Source organism: Canis lupus, chromosome 5 (assembly GCF_011100685.1).
Source record: "Canis lupus familiaris isolate Mischka breed German Shepherd chromosome 5, alternate assembly UU_Cfam_GSD_1.0, whole genome shotgun sequence".
NCBI classification, from domain to species: domain Eukaryota; kingdom Metazoa; phylum Chordata; class Mammalia; order Carnivora; family Canidae; genus Canis; species Canis lupus.
In genome coordinates, this window is record NC_049226.1 from 66675908 (window position 1) to 66691757 (window position 15850).

At 51.8% G+C, this 15850-nt stretch overlaps 1 long non-coding RNA gene across 3 annotated transcripts; it reads right to left on the reverse strand.

Moving 5' to 3' along the window:
- Window positions 1-228: 228 nt before the first annotated feature.
- LOC111096122 lies at window positions 229-9355 on the reverse strand. Of its 3 annotated transcripts, none has more exons than XR_005358926.1 (4): window positions 8358-9343; window positions 7827-7932; window positions 6463-6735; window positions 229-500 (listed from the first exon to the last, which is right to left on the reverse strand). It is a non-coding gene; the product is annotated as an uncharacterized LOC111096122 (long non-coding RNA). The 3 variants fall into 3 exon arrangements; XR_005358925.1 differs by lacking the exon at window positions 229-500 and having other exon boundaries at window positions 6207-6735; window positions 8358-8431; window positions 8647-9355; XR_005358924.1 differs by lacking the exon at window positions 229-500 and having other exon boundaries at window positions 6207-6735; window positions 8358-9346.
- Window positions 9356-15850: the final 6495 nt, after the last annotated feature.

Here is a 15850-nt window from a genome sequence, read left to right on the forward strand (position 1 = left end):
TATGTGCCAGGCTCTGTTCTAGGCACTGAACAGACATTCTAAGGAAACATGCCCATTAGAGCCTTGCCCTCCGAGGTGTGGTCCAGCAGCCTGGGCATCCTCTGGGAGGGTGCTAGAAATGCAGAATCCCTGGCCCTCCCCAGGTGGGCTGACACAGGACCCAGGTTTGAGGAGCACTGCTCCAGAAAATGAAAGGAAGAAGCAGAACAAAAAACCCAGTGGCTGTGATCTGCAGCTTCAGCTCTACAGACATGTATTTAAAATTTGCTAAATATTTCTCAACCACGAGAAAGCAGACAAGGAAGGGGTGACTCTGGCACCTTAAATCTTCGTTGCTGAAGCATATATAAATCATCTCTTTCCTACGAGACGGAGACTCCCCTGAGGACATGAACTCTGTCCGTCTTGCTTACCACCGTGTCTTCAGCACATGGCCCAGGGCCTGGAACCTCACAGGTCTTTACAGATACTTGGTGGCCAAAGGCCGCGGCCCAGGTTCCCTGTCAAAATGGACAACGAAGAGTTTCTCAGAGGGCGGATCACACCCCAGGAGTCTCCAGCAGCCAGGCCAGATCTGAACCTGCGACCTAGCGGAATATTCCACCACCCACATCCGCCCACCTCCCTTGCCAGTAAAAGCCAATTTGTAAAATTACCCAACTGCCAGGCAGACAAGCACAGGGATTGTTGGCGGCTCCTGTGTGCAAACACAGCTTGAAATACCTGCTTCTCAAGGATCCGGGAAGGGCAGTCTCACGGTGGGCTGCGTCTTCCTCCTCTACCCCCACCCCAGCCCCGGAGGTTTCTAAATAAGCCACTGGCCCACAGCCACCGGGAAAGCAGAGACACCTCTTCCCTCCCGATGTGAGGCTCCCTGCTGTCCAAGGAGCATCCTGACCCTTCAGAGTCCTTTCGCTTTGCACTAGAAATGCACCAAAGAGGTGTGGGGTTTCTGGTCTCTGTATGTAACAGGCAGCCCTATTCGCCTTTGCAGGGAGCCTCACCTCCTTGTTACGAACAGGAAGGGGTGACAATACCCGGGTTAGGGGCTGCATGGATGGCACAGGGAAGACTCACACAGGAACACGTATGTGCTTGTCATGCGCTCACCACCAGCACCTCTGCTACCATTTAGCTCCCACACACACCTGTCAGGTGGGGCCATGTAACCCGTTTCCAGGTGAGGCTCAGAGAAGGAATGAACTTGCCCAAAGCCTTCAAACTGATGGAATCAAAGCCTAGCCCCCTGGGTGGTGACTCTGTGTGACCAGACCCTTAATCTCTATTGCACCATTTACTGGTGGGACAAGCTTCATGAGGATCCAATGACAGGGTGGCTGCTGAGCATCACCTGCCCCTTATTCAAGCTCAATAGATGTGAGCACCCGCTGTACCACTCCTAGGACAGGGGCTCTCAAACCTCTGAACCTCAGGACTCTTTATCCTCTTAAAACTTCTTGAGGATCCCAAAGAGTTTGCCTATGTGGCTTAGATCTATGGATATTTACAGAATCTGATATTAAAACTGGTAAAATTTTTAACATATCACATCCATTGGGGTGCCTGGGTGGCTCAGTCAGTGAGGCATCTGATTTTGGCTCAGGTCATGATCTCAGGGTCCTGGGATCAAGCCCCACGTCAGGCTCTGCCCTCAGCCTCTCCCCTGTCTTGTGCGTGCACACATACACCAGGCTCTCTCTCTCAAGTAAATAAATAAAATCTTTAAAAAGTAAAATAAAATAAAATACAGCATCCATTAATTCATATAATCAAGAACAAAAGTAAACCTGTGATGTTAATGCAAGTAACATATTTTAGAAAAATAATTATATTTCGCAAAATAAAAATGCAGTGAGAAGATTAACATTGTTTTACATTTTTTAGATCCGTTTGCTCTCTGGCTTAGTAGAAAATTGCTGGATTCTCTCATCTGTTCTAGCATTCAATCTGGTGCAATATGCTCTGTTAGTAGAGCATATGAAAAAGACCTGGCTGCATGTAGATATTGTATTGGCCATTGAAAGGTACCTTCATTGTTTTTCTGGATGATCATGGGTATTATTCTTTAATACTACACCAAAACTCATCAAGAGGTACTTCCTTAAAGATTTGTCACAGTGTGAAACCTGAACCCAAATTAATGAACTTTTTGCTCTTTGCATTCGAACCCATTGATCCATCTTGTTGTACTTTGCATGGATCTCTCACACACATATGATTTTGTAACATTCCCTACAGGTCCTTTAGTATGGGTTCACTGGGTCATGCAGAGCTCTCAAATGTTGACATATCCCACTATACAATCTGAAAACTTCCATTTGAAAGATCTCATTAGAAAGATCTCTTGAGGGCTAAGAAGTGGTTAAGGTCACCACAACAGATACCAGTTTTCCAAAATTCTGATTTTTGCTTAAAAGTTTGAATTTTTCCTGGAAGTGACAGGCTTTGTGTTCATTCTCAAGAAAAAATGTGTAAGGATGCTGGTTTGAATGACCATAGTCTGTCAGTCATTCTTTCAGTAAAGCGTTCCCTGGGAAAAATGGGTGGTTCAGCACGTAACTCGATGGCTCAAGTGTTTTTCTTCCATCCCACTGGATGTGGCTGTCGGGGATCGGATGGCAGGGGATGTGCCCTCTGTGCAGTTCCCAGTTCATCAAACTGAGTATTATTAAGAGGGTCAGGATTTAGTCATAAGAATCTCACCGCCTCTTCAAGGACATTTCTAAATGAAGCACTTAGTGCAACCACACGACGGTGGTAAACATGGAACCCAGTAAGTACACTTTGGTACTACTGCCTTGATCTACACTAAGGCACCAGCAATTTTGCCCACTCTTGGTTCTGAGCAAATATCAACACTGAAAAAGGCAAGTAACATGTTAGTATGAATTTTTTCAAGATTTTATTTATTTGAGAGAGAGAGAGAGAGAGAGAGAGAGAGAGAGAAAGTATGAGTGGAGAGAGGGAGAAGCAGATTCCCCAAGGAGCTTAATGTGGTCCTTGATCCCAGGACGCTGAGATCATGACCTGAGACGAAGACAGACACTTCACCGACTAAGCCACCAAGGTGCCTACCATGTTAATATTATGAAAGTAGTATGACCTCATAGATCCCCTGAAGGGGTCCTCACAACCCCCAGGGCCCAAGGCCCAATAACTGCAGAGCTGAGTTACAAGCTCCAGAATGGGGTTGATGTCTGTTTTCTTCAGCTCTGTGCTTCATGAAGAATGCGGGGAAGAAGGAAGGCTGAAATGCAATAGAAGGGAATATTGTAAGACAATAGAGTGACCTCAGATTTAAGTCCCAGACCAGTCTCGAGACCTCAGAAATCCTTCCGTCCGGACGGCAGTGTGGGAGAGGGTCACTGTGGCCTCCAGACAGGCTCTGGTCCGAGTGTGGCAGTGGGCTCTGTAGGCCTCTCTCCCCCAACCCTTCCACCCAAGCTGGTCCCCCTGGCTCTCCCTCTGACCCCTCATGTGCATCCAGGTTGTGTTCTATAGGCCTCTCCTCATTGTGCTACCACTCATTATGCACCAAGCTCCATGTCAGTTAAGTGCCCTATGTCGGAGCTCCTATTATCACTCCCATTTTGTGCACAGGGAGGTCAGGAGTCAGAGGGGTAAAGCGCACAGACTTAGTAACAGCAACGAACAGCTGTGCCAAGAGAAGCACACCCACGCTGCCAAGGGCCACTTGCCAACACCTTGTCCAACATGGGGGAGGCTGAAGGACACTGCACCAGCTCTACAGAGCCCCAGATGCAAGTTCCAACCTTGGGCAGCCCACTGTAGGTATATCTCAGCTCCCCGATCCATGAAATCAGGACTCTCCTAGGAGATGCTAAGACTTCTTCCAGCTCAAGCAATGCCCCGGCCCAGTGGGGGTTGTGGACACCGTGGCCTTTGCTTGCTCCATCTGTACACGCCCCCAGAACCACATCCGTGCTGTCAGATTTTGTGAACAAACAATTCACTTCTCATTGGCCCCATGCACTTGTTGGGATCAGCAGATGTAAAATTCTGACATCGCACTTAGGAAACTTCCTCCATCTGGATTTCTGCAACCCACAGGGAATCATTTGCCAAACACATGTTTTACAAAATATGGACCCACTCTACTGTGCCTTGTGGAGCTGATAAAATCCACCTTTCCCTGATCATGTGAATTCTGCTCGTGCGTGCTCTCTGGCTGGGAAGAGATGCAAGGCCACGCGGACTGAGGGGAGGCCGTTGGCTTGCGGGCACCACGTGGGCAGTGCTCGTGCTGGGAGGGGGGGCGTGGGGGGGAGGCAGAGAACACACAAGGCCACACTTTACTAAAAATAGAGCCGTGTAACATGTGGTGTTCATAGAACACACAACAGGGTCAGTGGCATAATGGAAAATAATTCATTTCTAATGACAGGCCAAGTGGTACTGTCGGGAGGAACATGGACAAGTGTGTCCCCTGCTCACTCTGGATAACGTTCAAGGGAATTAGGGACAGCTGACACTGGTGTGGCTAATGAGTTTAGGAAGGCTTTTCAGGGAGCAGAGTAATGACAGGCGTAAACACTGCAGCAAAATTGCTACACACAAGGGGTTAAAAGGCCGACTTCCTCAGAAACACAACTTAAAAAAAAAACTATTAATTTTCTAAAATCACGGTAAAATACACGTGACATAAAATTTACTGCTTTCACCACGTTTCAGCGTGTGGTCCTGCGGCATCCACGGTGTGCAACATCACCGCCCAGAACCTGTCCAGAACTTTCTCATCCTCCTCAGCTAGAGCCCCACCCTCCGCAGCCCTCGCCCACCAGCTACTTTCTGTCTCTGTGCATCTGACTGCTTTAGGTGCTTCATGTCAAGGGAATCATGCCGTGTTGGTCTTTCTGCGACTGGCATATCCCCCGAGCACTGTGTCCTCAAGGTTAACCCATGTGGTAGGGTATGCAAGTACTTCATTCTTTCCTGAGGCCGAATAATATTCTGTTGTGTGGATGGACATCGTTTTGTGTATCCATCACCTGCCTGTGGACCTTTGGGTTCCTATTGTGAGCAACGCTGCCGTGAACGACTTTAGACAGCAGGTACTCCTCCTGGTGGGATAATTAGCAGCCTACTGAAACTGCTTGGCACAGTGTCCTCAATTTCAAGGGAGGGATCAAGGTAAAAAGGAAATCTCATGGCCTTTGAAGCCGAAACATACCTGGCTTCAAATGCTTGACTAGCGTGCTATGATTCTAGGCAAGTCTAATCCTGCCAAGTGTCACTTATTCAGCTGTGAAATGGGAAATTTTGTGGGGACCACTGGTTGCTGACCCAGCATCCACACATCCTGAGAGAACCCGGATTTTTCTCAACTTTCTACCCCTCTCCCAGGAGGCCCACGGGGGCTGAGAATCCCCAAGCATCCCCAGAAGGAGCCCAAGTGGTAAGGTGGCACAGCAAGCTCCTCCCACTTGCCAATGATTGGTTCAGGGGGCCAGCCTTCAGGCAATCGCATCCCGGAGGGCCCCTGGTAACTGTTGCTAGGGTTGGGGCAGGCTCTACCTGGGTGGCTCAGTCAGGCAGAGGAAGGGGAAGTACAGAAGGAGTCCCTTCTGCCTGGGGACCAACAGAGAGGCTGGCTCTTCCATTGTCGCTGGGGGCCATCCTGCCACCACGAGGGGAACCAGCACGAGGACAGAGCCCTGGCCAGAGGAAGTCAGGGAGACAGAGCTGGAGGCCTGGCTACACCCCTGCCCAGCATGTGTGTGCACATGCACAAGCACACGTACACACACAGACCTCATCACACTTATGAACACATAGACATGCGCGGGTCCAAATAGACACATGTACATTGTCACACTCACAGACACACACACACTCCGTCTATCTCTGGAGTTTGAACCACAATCTTAAAACAGATTCCTCTAAATAATAATGATCTTACCTGATACTTAACAGGTGATGAAATAAAGCCCCAGAGAACTGAATTTACTCACCCCAGGTCCAGCGGGGGGGGGGGGGGGCTGTACAAAGTCAAGAGCACCAGTCAAATACCCTGCAACTAACTCAGCTGCCCTTGTGTTATGCTGTGTTCACATACAAGGGTGCACGCGCTGCCCCCAACACACACACTCAATTAGGCTCAGAAGCAAAGTCTCCTGTGACAGCAGGTCTCAGTGGTAATAATTCACAGCTCTGTGTCAAGGCGGCTCAGTGGTGAGGCTTTCGAGTATTGCACGAAACTGAGCTTTATTACAGAAAGAGAAGCCCGTACACAACACTTTGTCCTCAGCATTCCTCCTGGTTCTGAAATAAGACATCAGAAGTGGACCCAAACTGAGCAGTACCACAGGGAGGGCGCCGAGAAGATGGGCAGGTGGGTGATGAAAGTGGAGCTGCACCCATTTCCAGTAGCCTGAGCTTTCCCAGGGTCACAGGGGAACCTGAGCAGCGTCTGCAGATCAGCCCACGGGACCACGTACTCACTGGCTCCCAGATCCTGACAGTTGTGCTGCTGTTACGGAGGAGAACCCCTTGTTCAAGAAGCATACAGGGTAGTGTTCAGTGGTGGAGGCGGATCTTGTCTGCGGTTTTCTGTGCGTGTGTCTCTGTGTGGCGTGGAGGGCGGGTCCAGCAAGCAAGGTAAAGATTCACTCACATGTGGGGAACCTAGGTGGAGGGATCTTGAGAATTTTTGTGCTCCTCTTCCATAAGTCTGAAGCCACATCCGAAGCCAAGCGTATGTGCTCTCAGGGCCACCTGTGGAGAAAAGAGACCACAAACTCAGGAAGGGCATTGAAGTGGGAAGGGTCTGTGGCCCACCTCCCAGCTTAGACCAGAGCCCTTGGGTCCAGGAGAACACTTGCAGCACCATCCCCACAACACGGGCCACCGTGGAGGCTCCTGTAGACCCACGCGCGAGAAGGGTCCTGTTCCAAAGTGTCAGAGGCACCCCTCCCACCACGTCAACATTGGGAGTGGCCAGGGCCCAGAACAGCTGGAATGCCTTGCACCTGTTGATCAATGGGAGAACATGTCAATGTGAAGCATGTGTCACGTCTGATGACATGACACATGCAGGGACATAGGGTGCACACTCAAGAGTACAACAAGGTCCCATAGTTGATTTTTAAATCAAGATTTCCTGTGTCATGAGTGAAATCATCCTCAAGGGTAGCCCCCCCACCGCCATTTCACATGAAACACGTGACATGACGCAGCTGTAGCTCACTGCCTGTGAGATACACCAACATCAGTTTGAGGGTAACCTGGGTAACCACGAGCACAGCCCGCTTGCACTGAGCATGTCCTCAGGGCTGGGTTCTGCGCTGAGTGCTATTATCTCCCTGCAGAGGGGGACCCCCGGGGCCCGGGAAGCACCCCAGACCCTCCAGCTTACTCTCGGGTACACAGCAAAACCAGGAGAGAAGTGTTCTTTGACTCTAGAGGCTGGAGCCTCAACATGATGTAGTATCACTGCCTCAGCGTCTCACGCTGCTCACACCATTAGTTCATGTCTCCACTGCACTTGGCACTGAGGGCAATCCAGTTAGAGCAGCTTCAGATCCCTTTGTTCCGTCACCCCGAGGCCCCGTGATGGGCTGGGTATCTGGACATTCCAGACCTACCACTCACAAAGCCATCTTAGCTGCATGGAGCTGCCAGGAGCCAGAATGACGGCTTGTCAGTCTGCCCCGTTTGCCCAAAGCCAGAGAAGCAAGACCTGGGGGGGGCGGGGTGCAGGAGGCGGGGGACCTTTGCCTTTGCCAACACAGCCACTCAAAATACACGGCGGCTGGCACATCAGACTCAAGCACAGCGCTTTAGAGAAGGGGGCAACTTGAACCCACCTGTTGGCCAGAAGATCGTCAAGTTCACGGGGTTATCAGTATTGCCATTTTTCTGTTGAGCTTCACTCTTGCAGGTTTAAGAAATAAAAATGCTGGTTCCGGTATGCTTGAGAACCAAAGAAAGGGCACAGTGCTTTTCCACAGTGTCAAACGCCAGCACCCTCTGTCCCGTGAGCACAGCCTGCTGAGCAAGGAGCCCAGCCCTCCAAGCCTGGAACCACGCCCTGCCTCCCTGCCTCGTCCTGGCCACACGCGGGCCCATCCTCCCAGACCCAGGCCAAGGCCATTTCCTCCCTGCAGCTCCATCACTCGTGCAGACAGAGCTGTCCGTGGTGTAGGATTTTCCTGCATGGAGCCTGCTTCTCCCTCTGCCTATGTCTCTGCTTCTCTCTCTGTCTCTCATGAATAAATAAATAAAAATCTTTAAAGAAAAAAAAAACTGCTCCCAACCTCCTGCACCCCCAGCTGCTCAATGACCTGGGGGGTGATTTAAACTACTGCTTCTCCCAGGACAACCTGTATATGCATCACCTGGGGGTCTGGCTGCCACACAGGTTCCGAGTCAGGGAGGCTCTGCATGTCTAATGGTGGCTCCTGGGGGGTGTCTGAGGACCACGTGTCAGGGAACACGATGTTACAGCAAATGAAGAAAGAGAAGTTAAGTGAGAGGCCAGCATAGTCTAACGGTAAAAGTCATCTATCTGCCCCCTCAGCTCTTCACAAGCTGGGGGTGGTGGAGCGCCGGTCAGGGTTCCCCTCACAGTCCACCTGCTAACCGTCTCTCCCTCTAGGATTCCGCTCGCGTCATGCTCTAGCCCACCTGCGGTCCGGCTCTCCAGGTCACCCTTCCGTCTTTTTTCTCCTTCCTGTCTTCCGGGGAGCAGATCCCACTGTGCTCTGGGCCCTGGCTGAGGTTGGCCAGTGGGGACACTAGTGAGACTTCGAGAGGGCGCACATGATACACTTGTCTTCCGGACTGCCAGCACCTGGGAGAGCCCAAGGGGTGTGAGCAGTTGCTGTTACTGTAACTCTTTGTTCCTTTTATTTTAGTTTGCTTCTTTTTAATTGTATTTTGCTTCTTATTTTTATGAGACCTAGTAAGCTCTGGCTCAGGTGCCTCCTCCACAAAGCCATCCTGGATTACCTGAACCCTCATTCACATCCTGCTCCTTTAAACTCACTCGACAAATAACTTAGCTCCTTATTATGAATCATCTTCTCTCTTGCTGTCCAGTTGTTCCTGAGGGTCAGTCTGGAAAGGCCAGTTCCCTCTCTGGGACTGGACGCCTCCTGTCGTCCCACCGTGCCCGGCACCGCCCTGACCCCACTGTGCCCACGCGTAGATTTTTCCTCTGGCAGGGCAGGCGACAAGACACATCCGCAATGGACAATGCAGTGAAATAATCAGAGCATGATCTGTCCTTCTGAGTGTGTTCTCTCTCTCCGTAATTAGCGAGTATTTGGGGAAATGCCTAAAAACAACATAACATTTTTAAGAATCAACTTTTCAGAACAGCTTTACTGAGATAAAATGTACATCCCATACAATTCACCCACTTGAGGTGTACAGTTCCGTGGCTTTTAGTGGGCTCGCCGAGGTGGGCAGCCATCAGCACAACTAACTTCAGGACGTTTCCCTCACTGACTAGCGGCCATCCTTACCTCGCTCTTTACTCCTGAGTGTATAGACTGAAGCCACAAAGCAGGAAAAGGACAGCACCGATGTAAATACCTGAAGACACGTTCCTGTTTGCATTGCCTGCGATTCCGATCACGTTGCTCCCGGGCTGTGTTTCAGGAGAACTGAGTTTGGATGTCGGGAAAACGCACCTGGCCCTTGCAGCACATTGGGGTCCACCTGCCTCCTTGCACACCTGGGTTCCGAAGCCTCATCCTTCCACTAGAGGGCATCACAGGTGCGGCGGCTCCATCCTGGAGTCCCAGGTGTTCCCACCTCCCCCCTTGCTGGGGTAAGAGCTGGTTCCTGCCTTCCTGCCGTCTTGGCTCCTGCCTCCTGTGTTGTAATCCAGCCCCGGGAAGGGAACTTTCTGAGCTAGTTGCAGAATTGACTGATTCAAAAGGTGAGGTATAAAGAAAACACCGTCCGCAGGTGGTGGTTGGTGACAATCATAATGCTGCCATTTATTGAATATTTGCAGTGTGCCTGGCACAACACTAAGAACATTACACGCGTATCTGGTTTAATCCCCTCAACAGCCTTCTGAGATGGGCCTTCTTACGTTGCCCAGTTTGCTGATAAGGAAGCTGAGAGAAGGAGATTTAATAACTTGCCCTGAGGATCTTTCTTGATCTTAGGACCAATAAAATGATCTGTTTGGATGGAGGGAGAGGCCAGTCTGAACGGAGTGAACTCCTGCTGTCCTCAAAGCTGTAGACCTTGAGAACTCTGACTTCTGCAAAACCGGAATCATAGGACGTCCCTCACGGAAAAACACTGCACCCTTTTAAACCAAACACACAAGGGAGGTGTGCATGTGGGGGAATGGAAAGAGCCTATTCTTGATATAAATCTGAAATGCCTGACAACGTGTGCCATGAAATAAGAGCTCCAGATCTCAGGAGACATGTTCCCGATGGGCCTTGGTGAACAAGACCCGGGACATGGCCAAGTCCTTATGTTCCAGCCTGACTGTACCCACCTGGGAATCCCACCTCTCCTCAGGTTTTCTGTCTGCCGCATGAGGCCCAGAAGCAGCCCACAGTGCTTCCTCTCTGGCCCTGGCCCCTTCGCAATGGAATTCACATTATAAATTTTGAAGCTGTGGATATGATCCGTGGCAGCACCCCGTGGGGCCCCATTGCCTACGGGGCAGCAGGCAAGACTGCAGATGCAGAAGGGAAGGGGAAGGGAAGCCTCTTCTCACCTCATTTTCATGGCAGAGCTTCACGCTGAGCTGCAAAGCCTCTGCTGGGGCCGGGGTCTTGAGCTAAGCCCATACCCTCGGAGCAGTCCCTGAGCTTGCCTTCACTCTCCTTTATCCTTGGCGCCTCTGGCCTTCACTGTGTCCCTCCCCTCAGGTGTCCCCATCACCTGTGGAGTCTCAGCACTTTCCCAGATGGAGGATCCATTGGGAGGAGGCTCTAGTTTTAGATGTAGGGACTCAGGGGAGAGACCCCCAGAAGGAAGTGCCACCTGGGCCAGACCTGAACGGCAGGAAGAAGGCAGCAATGCAGAGTTCTGGAAGGAGAGCATTCCATGCCCCAGCAGTGGGGTACGGAGGTGCTCAGGTGAGATGTTGTCCTGGGATCACCACCTCGTGCCCCGGGGCAAGGCGTGCTGCACCCACTTCCCAGCTTGAGTGGAAGGATGGCAGGGCACTCTCTGCCCCTGAGGCCAGCGACTCACTCTGAAGGAGAGGTAGTGGCCAGGCTGCACCTGGAGGTAATTCTCCTTGGTGCTGATTGGCAGAGGGGTGGTCGGGGGAAGACAGAGAAACACTTCAAAGCTTCAAAATCGCGCCAAGCCTGGACAAACGCTCCCAGCAGCCTCCCTGCTCACTGCGTCATGCTACTGGAGCACGGGCACCGAGGGGCGTGCCTCCTGCCCTCCAGGAAGGGCCCTCTCATTTCCCTTGCAAATAATTTTTTTTACCGTCTTGACAAAACAGCTCTCTCTTGTGAGGTTTCCAAAGTTAGCAAACATGGAGCTGCAAACAGCAAAGAGCTCAACTGGTGTGCAGTGTGCATTTCACATTCCCTCTGCTTCCATCTTCCTGCCCTGCGGAAAGAGGATGTCGCAGGGAAGGGGGTCTTGCTAAGTTGTAGCAGGTTCCTTTGTCCCCTTGGCCTGGGTCTCTGGGAAGGTGGTTGGTGAGGGCCCAGAGTCTTCTGGCCCACCTTGCCCCGGGGAAGAGTTTGCGGACTACCTCCCTGGCCATTTTCACCACTGCCACTGCTCTCAGGGATTCACCAACCCCCATTGTCAGCAGTGTGTTCGGGGAGGGTTTTCTCCCCTGAGCCTCTCCTGCCATGGCCCCGGGCGAGCCAGGCATGGTGATGTGACAGCTTGGAGCTGGCCAGATCATTAGCTACTTCCGTGCATGATCAATCTGTCAGCAGCAGTGAGGGGCTGTGCGCCCGGACGCTTTCCTCCATCGGCCTTTGATGGGTGACCTTATCAAGGAGGGGTGGCCAGGGAGGAGCCTGCCCTTCTCTGCTCAGCCTCAGACTGTGGAGAGCAGGAAACAGGAGTCCAGCGCAGATATCAAAGGCCAGAGGTTCTCTGCATCACGGAGAGAAGCAAGGCCCACCCTTGCCACTGAGTGTGTCCCTGGGGCTGGGGCAGCGGAGGGTCTCCTGGTTAAAGCAAAGAACCTGAAGGGGATTCTCCAGGCAGAAAGGAGATCACAGCTGACAGCATGTTCCTCTGGAGCTGGGAGAGGCATGTCCCATTATTTCTCATCTGAGCCCCACTCTCGGGCTCCTTGCTCAGCACTTCTCTCCTCATCCCTTCTGAATGAATTGCAATTCCACCACTTTGAAACACCCCCACTTCCAGCTGGTTCTATCCAGGCTGTGTCCTCTGCCCAGAATATTCTTCTCTAGCTAGCCTTCTATTCCTCCCTGACTTTACATGAACCTCACTAACCCACTCCCCAACCCCCCCCCCCCAATAAAAGCTCTGTCCCTGATTTTCTCCTCCCAGCACTTCCCTATAAGTAGTTCACACTAGATTGTCATTTGTCTCTCTGTCTCTTGCACTGGATTGCAAGGTGATGCTTCACATGGAAGCTGCCCCTCTTGCCTGGGTCCCAGACTGAATGTGCACAGAGCCATAGCCGCATCCAGGTGGACTTGTAGCATGGACAAAACACGAATCTTTGTCATGTAAAGTACCAGGATTCTGGGATTATTTGTCACTGCAACTAAGCAAGCTCTAAGTTTCAATTACCAACCACTCTGTGTAACACAGTGCACAGGAAGTGATGGCTGAGTGCTGAGCAGATGACCCAGGGCGTAGGTGTTAGTAGTGTCATTACAGCAGCTTAAGATGGGAAATTCTGCCTAAAGATGGGAAAGTAGAAGAAAACGAAGCCTCCCAGAACCAACTTAGGTGACATTTCCTCCACGTCACATTCCAGCGTCTTCCCCATCCATCATTCAACTATTCATCAAGTGCCATGATTCATTCCCTCACTGAGCATCCATGTCAGTGTCCAGCACCACTCCAAGCAAAGGAGATCCATCAGTGTAACAGTTGGCTAATGCTGCATAACAAGCCACCCCAAAATTCAGTGACTTTACACAGACATTTCTTTAGTTCATAGTTCTGGAGTGGGCTGGATGATTTCGGCTCTGCTTGCTCCTGTTTCTGTGCCCAGCTGGAAGCTGGATGACACAGAATCCTTTCATTCACGTGCTCCTGAGGCCAGGCTGTTGACTGGGCTGTCTCAGTTCTCCTTTGGCCCTTCCTGTCCAGCAGGCTGGCCCAGGCTTGTCCACACGGAGTCCTCAGTGTCCCAAGAGCAACAAGTGGTAGGACCCCAGGGAAGAGCATTCACATCTTGTCGATAACGTCCTAGTGGCCAAAGCAAGGTACACGGCCAAGCCCAGGTTCAAGGGTGGAGAAAGAGCCCATGGTCTCTGTGGGAAGGAAGATTTAGTGACCATTTATCAGATGCAATGGGGAGAACAGACAACAGGCACCAGGATGGGTACGGAGGAGGGGACGATGACTTCAAATGGAGGGACCAGGGAAGATTTCAGAGGAGAGGTTATGCTTGAGCCCAACCCTGAAACGTGAGCCACAGTTCACCTGGGAAGGTCAACTTCATACATATTATTTGAGCAACCAATGTGGGGGAACACAGGAAACCAGAGCAGGGACCACCTGGTCATCAGGGCACTGGGCTGCCAGATGGCAGCCCTGTGATGGAGGAGGGGATGAAAAATAGGAAAGAGTAACGTAAGGACAAGAAGGAAATTTAACACGAGACCATGTGCGACAGCCACTAAGAACACAGAACTGTCCAGCTGGGTGGCCTTAGCCGCATTGCTTAACCTCTCTGTGCAGCAAACTCTTCAGTGGGGACAATGATCATCATCTCACAGGGTTTTCATTTTTTGGACTAAAAACCAACAATATGAAAAGTTCCTATAGTTTATGCAGATGTGCTGGGGTGCCGGGGCCGTGTTTAGGCCGTGAAAGGCTGTTTTGGGGTTTTCCTGTAAAACTGTTGTTTACTTGAATATGGGGAGCTGTGTCCTAACCTGACTGTCTTTAGCAGGAAGCAGAACATCCAGTAAGGGAATAACCCAAAAGGCAACATCTCCATCCGACCAAGGCTTTTGCTCACGACTGACCCGGGAGGTATGGTTGTTGAGGACCATCACGCATTCAGAGAGGAGACCCCTCCTGTGGGCACGGCGCGGGCATGGCGCGGGCTTTTGGGAGCAGTCACGGGGGAGCCGACCTTCTCCTTCTTGGTTCCAGCCCCTGCTGGCATGGCCCTAGGAGCACAGCGCAGTGGGAGCAAAGGGAGTTTATTTAAAGAACTCGAAAGGTTAAACCACTCCGTGTTCTGCAGAGTTGAATGGGAGGCGCTTTTAAGCAGCTTGGCCAAGGTCAACCTGGGCTGTGTGGGTCTCACAGCTCATCCGACACCCTGGTGTCTCTCGATTCCAGAATATACAGCAAAGTGCTGGATAGTGAGGCAAAACCAGGAGCCAATAGCTTTGGAGGCCGGTTCTATGCCGCCCGTTCTCTGCATCCTCCATATACAGCTGGTGACTTCCCGCAACTGCAGGAGCTATTATCCCTCACTTGTGGTGGAGAAACTGAGGCACAGAAGGCCGGGCAAAGCCACCTGCCTGAGGTCCAGCAGTGTATGAGGCTGAGCTGGGGTTTGAAGCCACCACCTCACCCTCCATGGATGGGTCCTCATCTGTGTCTCTGGTGAGACCTCGGACCTTGCTCTGCTCCTCTGTGTCCACCCACCTCTGGGCTTCAGACGGGTCCCCTCTGTCACCATAGACTCACAGCTTAGAAATGGACGCTGACCTTCGCAATGGGAACACTCATCTTACCCATGACCCTGAGGTCAGATAGTTGATGAGCTTCGCCAGAGGCCCCCAGCCAGGGCTCGCTGCGTCACTCCTGGCTGTGACCCCAGAATGCTACCTGGAGCCTGCTACACACACAGATGCACCGCCACCACACCTCTGCTGAATCAGAATCACCGAGCTAAGGCATGGCCTCTTGGGTGACACCGTATATTTCTGTCGCCTGTTTCTGTGTCAGGTTGCCCACTTTCTCCCTGAACAAGCAGACCAAGCAGCACATGCTGGCTTTGGACATCGTGGGTGGCTTACTTGGTTGGTCGCCTGGCATCTACTGGGCTCTGCTGGCAGAGGGCCAGAGCTCTGCATTGGCATGGGAACGGTGGGGTGTCCAGACTCAGAGGGACGTGGATGAACAACACCAAGGCCGTGCAGGTCTAGGTTCACCCGCAACAGGGTGGATTCTGGACTCTGGTGCCTCAGGATGCCCGTAGCTGCTCTCAGTTACTGTCTATCCTAGAGGGGAGGTGAGAGGGTTCATGGGACTCATGGGTTATCCCCACTTTCCAGCCTTGGTGGAAGGGATGGGATGCCAGCACATCTGTGTCCTCTGCTCTCAGAAACCCTGCTTCCCAACACAGGTTAGACCACCCCTTTGCCAAGACAAAATGCACAAGCTGCCCCCAAAGCCAGCTCTGATAAAGCACTTGAGGGAAAGCCCATTAAGAAGTTCACTGGGCCTCCACCTCCTGCATCCTCATGGCTGGTCCCCTGGTCTCACCGCCTCACTGTGCCCCAGTCGTCCCAACAGCGACTGACAGGCCTCCCTGTCCTGCCCCATCCACACTCCAAGGATCTCAGCCTGAGACATGACCCTGAGTTACAAAACCCATGGTGTCTTCTTCAAACCATGCAAGAGCTTATCCTGGGCTCTGGAGAAGCCCCAGACCAGGGGGCCTGGGGTGGCTGCTCAGGCTCACTTCCCACCTGCCCCTTGTACTCTG